The following is an 11280-nucleotide window of genomic DNA, read 5'->3' as shown; positions in this document are numbered from 1 at the left end:
CGTGGTTGCCGTGGAAGAAAATCTGATTGCCTACAAATAAGCCACTAGAATAAATTTAAGTGATGGCAGCCTGTTTAAAAGCATCAAAAAGAGAGCCGGCGCCGTGGCTCAATAGGCTAATCCTCCACCTTGCGGCGCCGGCACACCGGGTTCTAGTCCCGGTTGGGGCGCCGGATTCTGTCCCGGTTGCCCCTCTTCCAGGCCAGCTCTCTGCTATGGCCAGGGAGTGCAGTGGAGGATGGCCCAGGTGCTTGGGCCCTGCACCCCATGGGAGACCAGGAAAAAGCACCTGGCTCCTGGCTCCTGCCAGGATCAGCGCGGTGCGCCGGCTGCAGCGGCGGCCATTGGAGGGTGAACCAGCGGCAAAAGGAAGACCTTTCTCTCTCTCTGTCTCTCTCTCACTGTCCACTCTGCCTGTCAAAAAAAAAAAAAAAAAAAAAAAAAAAAAAAAAGTTAAAAAAAAAAAAAAAAAAAAAGCATCAAAAAGAGCCGGCCGTGTGGCTCAATAGGCTAATCCTCCGCCTTGCGGCGCCAGCACACCGGGTTCTAGTCCCAGTTGGGGCACCGGATTCTGTCCCGGTTGCCCCTCTTCCAGGCCAGCTCTCTGCTGTGGCCCGGGAGGGCAGTGGAGGATGGCCCAAGTACTTGGGCCCTGCACCCCATGGGAGACCAGGAGAAGCACCTGGCTCCTGGTTTCGGATCAGCGCGGTGCGCCGGCCGCAGTGGCCATTGGAGGGTGAACCAACGGCAAAGGAAGACCTTTCTCTCTGTCTCTCTCTCTCTCACTGTCCACTCTGCCTGTCAAAAAAAAAAAAAATTAAAAAAAAGCATCAAAAAGTGTGAAATGGGGTAAATATAGAAATAGATGTGAAAACCCTGTACACTGAAAACTATAAGACATTGCTGACAGAAATTAGAGAAGAGCTAAATAAACGGAGAGACCTACCTTGTTTATGTGTTGGAAGGCTCTGTAATGTTAGGATGTTAATTCTTCCCCAAAAGAGTCAACAGACTCTGAAAACAAAAACTCCAATAGTCTCTTTGAAGAAATTGACATGCTGATTCCAAAATATATATGAAAATACAAATGACCTAGAGTAGCCAAAACAACTTTGGTCTAATATTACCTGATTTCAAGATCTATTATAAAGCTATGGTGCCCAAGATCGTGTGCTGTGGGGGAAAGCAGACATAGATCTATGGAACAGAAAAGGCCCACGTATGTCTACATGTAGTGGGTTGACCTGTGGCTCCCCCCAAAACAAATGTCTACTGGGGCCTGTGAACGAGGCCTTATTTGGAAAAAGGTCTTTGTGGACATATTAAGTTAAGGATCTCAAGATGAGATCATACCGGATTTGAAACAGGCCCTAAGACCCAGTGACAGATGTCCTTATGAGAAGAGAGGGAGACACTGAGAGACAGAGGCAGAGAGGGAGTGACGCTGCCACACGGCAAGGAAATCGGGAGTCTCAGCAGCTGGCAGAGGCCAGGAAGGCGTGACCGCCCAGAGCCCCGGACGGCGGGCGGCCCAGCCAACACGTGACTGCAGACTCAGCGACCAGAACTGGGAGACGAATGGCGGTTGTTTTAGGCATCAGGTTTGTGGCAGCTTGTTGCGGCAGTCCTGGGGAGCAAATTCAAAACATAACTGAGTTTTGACAAAGGTACAGAGGCTATTGGGTGGCGAACTAGTGGTCTTTATGACAAATGTTGGAAACCATTGGATATGCAAATACAAAGAGGTAAACTTATACTCACACATTTCAGCATCTACAAAAATTAACTCAAAATGAATAAAAAACCAAACAGAACACCAAAGCTATAAAATATCAGGGAAGGCATCATAAGAGAAGACTGCTGGGCCCTTCTGTTAGGCCAAGTTGTCACCGTCACGACACCAAAGTGTGACCCATCAAATTAAAAAATGGGAAGAACGATTTTTTTAAAAAGATTTTATTTGAGAGGTAGAGTTACAGACAGTGAGAGAGACATAGAGAGAAAGGTCTTCCATCTGCTGGTTCACTTGCCAAACGGCCGCAATGGCTGGAGCTGAGCTGATCCGAAGCCAGGAGCCAGGAGCTTCTTCCAGGTCTCCCATGTGAGTGCAGAGGCCCAAGCACTTGGATTATCTTCTACTGCTTTCCCAGGCCACAGCAGAGAGCTGGATCAGAAGAGGAGCAGCCAGGACTAGAACCGGTGCTCATATGGGATGTTGGCACTGCAGGCAGAGGATTAACCTACTGTGCTACAGTGCAGGGCCCAAGAATGTACTTCTTATAATCAACATTTGCTGTTCTTCACAAGGCACTTTCAAGAAAATGGAAAGACAAGTCACAGACTACAAGGCATATAGTTAATAAAGGACTTGTGCTTAGATTATACAATTTTAAAACTCAGTAATAATAAGACACAAGCAACTCTACTTTTAAAATGGGTAATAGATTTGAATAGATTCTTCCCCAAAGAAGAAAAACAGATGGCAAAAAAAAAAAAAGTGTGAAAAGATGCTCTAGATCATTAGTTGTTAGGAAAATGCGAATCAAAACCATGGTAGGATACTCCTACACACCTAGCAGAACATCAAGACTCGGGCCAGCACCGCGGCTCACTAGGCTAATCCTCCGCCTCGCAGCACCGGCACACCGGGTTCTAGTCCTGGTCGGGGCGCCGGATTCTGTCCTGGTTGCCCCTCTTCTAGGACAGCTCTCTGCTGTGGCCAGGGAGTGCAGTGGAGGATGGCCCAAGTCCTTGGGCCCTGCACCCCATGGGAGACCAGGATAAGTACCTGGCTCCTGCCATCGGATCAGCGCGGTGCGCCGGCCATAGCGCGCTGGCCGCGGCGGCCATTGGAGGGTGAACCAACGGCAGAAGGAAGACCTTTCTCTCTGTCTCTCTCTCTCACTGTCCACTCTGCCTCTCAAAAAAAAAAAAAAAAAAAAAAAAAAAGGCGTAAAGACTCGAAGCAGTGCCAAGTGGCGTGGAGCAAGTGGAGCTGTCACACAGTGCAGGCGACAAGTAAAATGGAACAACTGCTCTGGGAAACAGTGAGACTGCGGCTTCTCAACAAACATGCACCTGAAGGGGAAAAATGCAGTTTCCTTTTCTCAGGGCTCTTAAGTTCCCAGCTGGGAAAGCGTCTGTTAGCAAAGCCGGATTATCACAAGCAGCACAAGCCACCTTACTCTCCGTGTGGTACGCATCCCCACTCTCAAGAGTCTCTCCCAAGGGTGGCTGGGAGTCTCGCTTAAATACAAAGGATCTTCAAGAAGTTCGTGGAAATGGATGTTATGAGAAAATACGCAGGCATTTCTGTTTTTGTACCAAAATGAACTTTTAATTCTAATGTCCGTGAACTTTATGAGATAACCTCATATGTCTATAAAAAGACTCCTACAGAAAAGCTCATAGCAGTCTAATTCATGATGGCCTCAGACTGAACACAGCTCAAATGCCCCTTAGCAGTTGAATGAATAAAGAAATTATGATGTACCAGCACAATGGGATACCATTGAACCACTGATGGATGCACCAGTCATGTATCTCCAAACAATTAATGCTGAGTGAAAAAATCTGGATCATAAAGAAGTATACAATGTGGGGCCAGTGCTGTGGCGCCGGCATCCCATATGGTACCGGTTCAAGTCCCAGCTTCTCCATTTCCAACCCAACTCCCTGTGAATGGCCTGAGAAAGCAGCAGAGGATGGCCCAAGTCCTTGGGTCCCTGCACTCACGTGGCAGACCTGGAAGAAGCTCCTGACTCCTGGCTTTGGCCTAGCCCAGCTCCGGCCTTTGCAGCCATTTGGGAAGTAAACCAACAGATGGAAGACCCATCTCTCTCTCTACCTCTCTCTGTAACTCTGCCTTTCAAACAAATATAAAAATAAATCTTTAAAAATTGTACATAATGTACCACTGTGTATATATAAAGATCTATAAAATGAAGTGAGTCCACAGTGATGCGAAGCAGATCAGATAAAGCTGTGATACAGAAGAGATCAAAGAAATGCTGACGTCTCCTGCATTGCCAGCCCCAGAGCTGCAGCCCCTGGGAGGTGAGGGAAGGGGGAGGCACTGAGGGGCCCCCAGCCATGCCAGCCCCCCAAGAGCCAGGTGCACATCTGGGGAATGGAACGAGCCCATTCTTCATGGCCCCTTCACTTGCTTGCCAGGGAAATTGAGGAAGCAATGGGGCCCAGTGGAGTTCTCTGAGCAAGATCCCAAGAGAGTTAGAGCAAATGTCAGGCAACATTTGGTTCGACAGATGCTGCCTGACTCCTCAGCGTGACCTTTCTCTGTGCCACTGTCTGTGCTGCCACCCTACAGCTGGCTCCTTCTTGGATCTGGGACCCTGCCCAGTCGTGGTCCCTCCCACTCATGGAAAGGGGGTACTGCAGGGAGGGGAGTGCAGAGTTGGAGCTTCACTGTGGTGCGATCCCACTACTCCCCAGAAGTTCAAGGGTGTGATTTTTCCCCTTTTATTTTTTAATTTTTTATTTATTTATATTTTATTTGAAAGGCAAACACACACACACACACATGCACACGAGAGAGAGAGAGAGAGAGAGGCAAAGAGAGAGATCTTCTATGTGCTGGTTCACCCCCCAAATGCCAGCAGCAGTCAAGGGCTAGGCCAAATGGAAGTCAGGAGTCAGGAACTCCATCTGGGTCTCTCACGTGGGTGGCAGGGTCCCAAGCCCTTGAGCCTTCCTCCACTGCCTCCCTGTGCTTTAGCAGGAAGCTGAGTAGGAAGCCGAGAAGACAGGACTCAAACCAGCGCTACAGGTTTCCCAGGCAACGACTCGACCTCTGCAGCAAACTCCCACCCTTGATTTTTTTCCCTTATAATAACATCTTTTATTAAATGTGGTTATACTTTATAGCTTCATGAATGAGACTATGAGTGCATCTTTTAAAATGTGTATGTTCTTAACACTACTGGGCAGCACACTGAGAAAAGTTAAGGTGGTAAGTTTTATGGGGTGTTTATTTCACCAAAGTTAAAGTTTTTTTATAAGAATGAATTAATAGCTTAAAAAAATACTATGAAGATCTGCTTGATTGGAAAGAGGGACAATTTGTGACCGTGTTCTTAGAAAACCACGCTGAAAGTCTTGGGGGCAGCTTATTCTGTGAAGAAATTTAGAAATTTCTCCTGCACTCACTCCATGTGATCTGTGTCAAAATGAATTCAATTCCATTTTTGCCTCACAAAAGGCTCGGAAACTCCAGACTCGGCAGACGTGGTGGTGCAGCAGGTTAAACTGCCACTCGGGAGACCCGCGTCCCGGATCAGAGCACCGGCTGGAACCTTGGCTGCTCCACTTCTGATTCAGCTCCCTGCTGATGCACCCAGAAAGCAGCAGATGACCTGAGTGCTGGGTGCCTGCCACCTGTTCAGGAGACCCCCATGGAGCTCTTGGCTCCTGGCTTCAGCCTGACCCAGCCCTGGCCTTTGTAGCCCTTTGAGGAATGAGCCAGCAGTGGATAATCTGTGTGTGTGTGTGTGTGTGTGTGTGTCCCTCTCTGTTTGTTACTATTTCAAATAAATAAATAGGTAAGTGTAAACAAATAAATTCCAGGCTACTGTGTAGAAATGATCATAAATTTAAAAGCATTAGAGTCTAAGTAATTGGGAGGCCTGGGCAGTTCTCCTGGGGCCCAGACATTCAAACCAGCACTGACCAACTCCTCTGTCTTGTGTGTAGATTCTCAAGTCTCAGAATAGAAGCCCCCAACCCCTTCCACCTGTCAGCCCCGCCCCCTTCCTCAGCGCCATCACTAGCACACCCTTCCTGCCCTGCCCCGCACAACACATAGCTGGCAGTGAAGCTGATGCAGGGCACTCAGATCCAGGCACCAGCACGCCTCTTACCTGGCGAACACTCACCACTACCCTAGGATGCAGAGTCTGACGATTCCTGTTTTACAAATGAGGATGTTGAGGTAAAAGAGGTGAGATGATGCAACAGAATCTAGGATTCTTTTAAAGTTTAAAATTTTTTTAATTGTGGAAAAATACATAAAACGTAAGCCCTACCATCACAACCTAGTTCAAGTGCACAGTTTGGTAGTGTTGGATACATTGCCATCATCATGCATCCATCTCCAAGCTTTGAGCCTCTTCTCAAGCAGAAATTCTGTGCTCATTAACCGTCACCTCCCCACCCCACCCTCTGTCCAGGCCTGGCGACCCGCCCCTACTTCCTGTCTTGGTGAATCTGAGGACTCTGGTGTCTTTTTGTGACTGGTTTGTGTAAGTTAACATAATCCCCCAAGCTTCATCCCTGTTGGAGCATGAGTCAGTATTTCTCAGACTTTCAGCTTGGCAAGATGGAAAGTTCTAGATTTGGATGGTGATGATTTGCTTAACGGTGTGAATTAACATGAGGCCTCTGCACCATACACTTAAACATGGCTGCAGTGGCAAGTTTTGTGTCATGTATTTTACCACCAGTGTAAAACAACAGCAAAAACAGGTGCAAGGATCTTCCCAAGGGCATGAAGTGAGTGAGCGGCAGGTTCAGACTCAAGTCTCGGGTGCTGGGTTGGGCCATCTTCAGCTCATGTTCTCTGCTGCATAAGGTCAGCTCTCCATATCCAAGGATTGCACACCCACAGATTCAATCAACCTCAGATGGAAAACATATTTTCAAATGCTGCATTGTTGCTGATGTGCACTGGGTAGTTAGGCCTACAATGTCTGCTCTGTACTGAACATGTACAGACTTCATCATCCTTGTCTCCATTCCCTAAACAATATAGTTGAACGACTATTTGCATAGCATTTACATAGCATTAGGTATTACTAGTAATCTAGACATGATTTATAAAATATACAGGAAGATGTGCCTGGGATATATGTAAATGCCACACCATTCTGTAGAAGGGACTTGAGCATCCTGGGGGTTTGGTATCCATGGTGGGGTGGGGGGGTCTGGGACCAATCCTGCCGAGATACTGAAGGGCTGTGCACTGCCTCTGTGAGCATGGATTACACAACAAAGCACCTGAAGCCCAGGCCCCCAGTGACATCACACAGGTGTCCACATGGCTGCAGAGCCAGGTTCAGGGGTTTGTTACCCACCACCAGGAAGCGGCAGCCCTCACCAGGCTATAAGCGAGAGAGAGGGTTGGAGCCAACAGGATGCTGGTGTGCTTGGGGCAGACAGAAGACAACAGGACACAGCACTGGAGAGGGGCGAGAGCCCAGAGCCTGGGGCCACAGGGGCTCCTGAGACTGAGTGGCTGAGGACACAAGGGTTTCAGAAGCTTGGGGTGGGGGGAGGTAGGAGGTGTGCCAGGAGCCCCATGTGAAGAGGGGCCTGGACAGGCCACCAAGAGGATGCCTATGTCCTAAACCTCCATGGGGCCTCCCCAAGTGGCATCTGTCCCCCCGATCTGTGGGAAGGGACTAGAAGAAGGTGGCCCAGTGAGGAAGAGGGGAGAGAAACAAGAAGGAAAGAAGTTTCTGGAAGCTGAGTGAGCACAAGAGTCAGCCACGGGGCCACCCCTCCCCTCGTGCCCATCTGTGGGTCTTGATCATGACCGAGCCCTGACTTGGTGGATAATTTTCTCCCCTTAGGCACACTTCATGTCCTTTTGGGATAAGGAGACCAACAGTTGTTTAAAGCCTGCCTTTTTCATAATCAACTTTAAGTAGTTTCTCAAGAACTACTTGATGATAATGAAAGACATATAAATAACACAACGAAAATCAGGATAGCCAGAGGAAGTACTACCTGAATGCAAGGCCACTGTTCAGGGCTCCAAGGGGTCTTCAAAAAGTTCATGAACACGGCACTGCGGTGTAGTGGGTAAAGCCACCTGCAGTACTGGTATCCCATACGGCCCAGTTGGAGTCCCAGCTACCCCACTTCCCATCCAGCTCCCTGCTAATGCCTCGGGGAAAGCAGTGGAGGGTGGCCCAGGTGCTTGGGCCCCCGATACCTACGTGGGAGACTGGGAAAAAGCTCTGGGCTCCAGGCTTCAGCCTGGCCCAGCTGGGACCATCACAGCCATTTGAGGGAGTGAACCAGTGGATAGAAGATAGCTCTATGTCTCTGTCTCTCTCTCTCTGTAACTCTGCCTTTCAAATAAATAAATAATAAAAATCTTAGGAAAAAAATACAAAAATTGTTTTATAGCAAAATAAATGTATCTTTTCATTCACTTTTCCCATGAACTTCTTGACATAGCCCCCCATCTAAAATCCTTTTCTTCCTTCTTGTTCGACCCTGGCTGGGCCCCTGTTTCCCCTGGGGCGTCAACTCTGGCCACATTGTGTGGTCCCCCTGGAAGCCAGCAGAGCACACCAGGGACCCTGCTGCAAGGGTCAGAGTCCACAGCAGACCCAGAAGGTGCCCCCCGGGCACGCAGGCCAGGGTCCAGGGAAGGCTGTCACATCTCAACCTGCCCAGGGCCTTGTCCCAGCAGGGGGCGGGGCCGAACTGCTGTCTTCTGCCCCAGGACAGGATGACCTTGTTTCCCCAGTGACTCAACTCCCGCCCTGCCCAGGGAGTTCGTGGAAGAAGCCCAGTGAACTCCAGCTCTGGCTCACCGGCAAGGCTACGTATGGGAGGAGGCAGGGGTGTCTGGTCCATCCCAACAGGCAGCTGAGACACGGGAGGCCCCTCCACCACCCCCTGCTAGCCCTCCGTGGCAGAGGCCTGGGGTGACAGGATGTGCGAGTTCCCATCATCACGAGCTCCATGCATCTGCAAATCCTTCTCCTTGGCCAGCTTGGGGCAGCCGCCCGCAGTAGTGGCACAGTTGATGCCAGCACAGAGCCTCTGCACAGTGTAGAACAACCTCCTGCCCGCGGGGATCCATGGGAGTGCCTGAAGGGGCAACCCAGAAGTCAGAGAGGCAACGTGAGCACCAAGACTGCGCCTGTGCCCTTCCTGGTACCCGAGCCCTGGGGCCCTGGGCTCCGCCTCAGAAAGCCTTGTGGAGGCCTCTCTTCCACACACACCTGTTTGTCACCCCACCCTCCCTGTTTGGATCACGCATCGGGGACAGACGTCACACTGGCTGGTGATGGGATGATGGTCAGTGCGTGTCACCCGATGGACAGGCCCCAGTTCCTGGAACAAGGCGGGGCCCAAATTCCTGACAACCTTTGTCCCATAAGCCCGCAGGCCCAGAGGGCTCCGAGCCAGCCAGCAGTGTCTCCGGCCTTGCCAGTTCTGCTCAGCACAGCAGGCGGAAGGCACCAAGCCAGCCAGCAGCCTCTTCAAGAGAGGGCTCCGGTTACACTGGTGGCTGTGTGTGTGTGTGTGTGTGTTTTATTTATTTATTTGATGACCTCCTGACACTCCAGTGCTTAGGTAGGTAAAGCATTTAGGAGGAAAATCTTCATAATAAACTCCAAGCCAGCTAATGTTTACAGTACTTGACACACGTCACCCAACGCAATCAGTGCTAAAGTCATGGCGCTTTCATCCTCTTAGGACAGACAAGCGATCTAAGCCTCCGCGAGCAGGAGGCTGGTTCTCAACCCCAAGTCTGTTTGTCCTCCCCCAACCACGCTTGTGCCTCCATCATTGTTCTCTCTTCTAGAAGCATCGCGCGTCCCCTGCACGGTGTGCTAGAGCTCAGGGCCGGGCCCCGTCCCAGTGTCCGGTTCTGTCGGCCCGATGTGGCCTGCGTGTGCCTTTGTGCAAAGCTCACCCCGCAGGACTCTCAGCAGCAGCACCCTGCATTACCGGCGCCCCAAACCACCTACAGACACCACCTGGGGCTCTCACAGCCCTCGGGGCCGTCGCCACTTGGCCTTTGTCCAGAAAACCCAGCCACCGAGGGGGGTGGCATCTCTTGACACTTCTGTCACGGAGCCTCACGGTCCCCGGCCAAGGGGACAGACGCTGACATGCACAGCTGGTGCCCAAGATGCACCACTTCTCACGCCTGGAAACCAGCCGGCAGCCTGGGGCAGGCTGTTCTCTGTACAGCTTGAACTGTCCTTGTCCTTACAGGAAGCACAGCTGCACCAACAGGCCCGGGGCAGTGTCAAGGGTAAGTGGACGGTCACGACCCCAGCTAACCGCTCTTGGCACCCTGCTTCTGTCATGGCAGCGTCACCACGGCTGGCATTTTACACGGATTCCAGCGGCAAAGTTTCCCCGTGACTTCCTTCCAGGGCTCGTCAGCACCCTGGGGTGTGCACTAGCACAGGGGCCTGGTCGGGGAGGGCCACCGCTTCTGATGTCTTCTAGATGCCGAGTTTCTTCCTCATCCAACCAGGCTCAAGAAAATTCACTCCAAAGCTTTGTCCAACAGCACCCGCTGCAAGGAGCAGCCGATCATCCCACAAATCACCTCTCAGAGAGAGAGCCGCTTCCCGCCCCACGCACCATTCACGACTCTGGGTAGAATTCAGCCGGCTTCAGATTCACCAGATCGGGAGCCTGGCACAGCTGTGGAGACAGAGACCCTGTTCCCGCACACCTGCTGTGCTGGGGTCTGTGTGTCCGTGACCTCTGCTGGCCTGCACGCTCCCCTCCACCCGCCCCTCAGACACTGCATCCACAGGCCGCTCTGTGGCTTCCTCCAGCCTGCACCTGAGGACCCAGGTGTCTGCAAGTCCCCTTCCCGGGTCATCTCTCTGCCTCCCGGCGGCTCCAGTTGGGGTCCCAGCCATGACGCCTCCTCCCCAGGCCTGTGCCTCCCTCCACCTCGCTCCAGGAATCATTCCCGCTTCCTGGGCACTGGCCCCACTCAGGTTACCACGTCTCGGTCCTTCTCCCTTCCCACAGAGCCCACGTGGCAGCCTCACCCTCACCTCGGATCCCAGAGGCACCTGTTTTCTGGATGCCCGGCCTCTGGTCACAAAACCCCTCTTGCCCCTTGATGCTTCTGGGAGTGTGATCATTGCAAAACGTAGCCCTGCTGTGCCCCACTGCCTGGCTGAGACCTCTTCACTGGTCCCTGTCCCTGTCACAATGAATCTTCACCTCCTCTGTGAGGATTCCAGGACAGCGAGCCAACTAAACTCCTACTGTTTACACTCACGCAGTCCGTGGTACCCCTGAGAGCGGCAGGCAGTGGAGGGAGCCTGCCCGTTTTTAGTTTAACAGGGAAAAAATGAAAAATACACATTTTTCCAGACCTGGGGCAGGTGTTATTTTAAACTGACATTACAACTGTCATCTTCTCAAAGACCCAGATGGGTGTGGCATTTCCTGGCTGCATTGTGGGACGGTGCCATGTGAAAAATGGGCGGAGGGTTTGCTCAGCTCTAGTGGGTGAGAATCGTCACTCCCCACAGTAGGGACCCC

Source organism: Oryctolagus cuniculus, chromosome 13 (genome assembly GCF_964237555.1).
Source record: "Oryctolagus cuniculus chromosome 13, mOryCun1.1, whole genome shotgun sequence".
NCBI lineage: Eukaryota > Metazoa > Chordata > Mammalia > Lagomorpha > Leporidae > Oryctolagus > Oryctolagus cuniculus.
Note: the sequence above shows the minus strand (reverse complement) of the source record.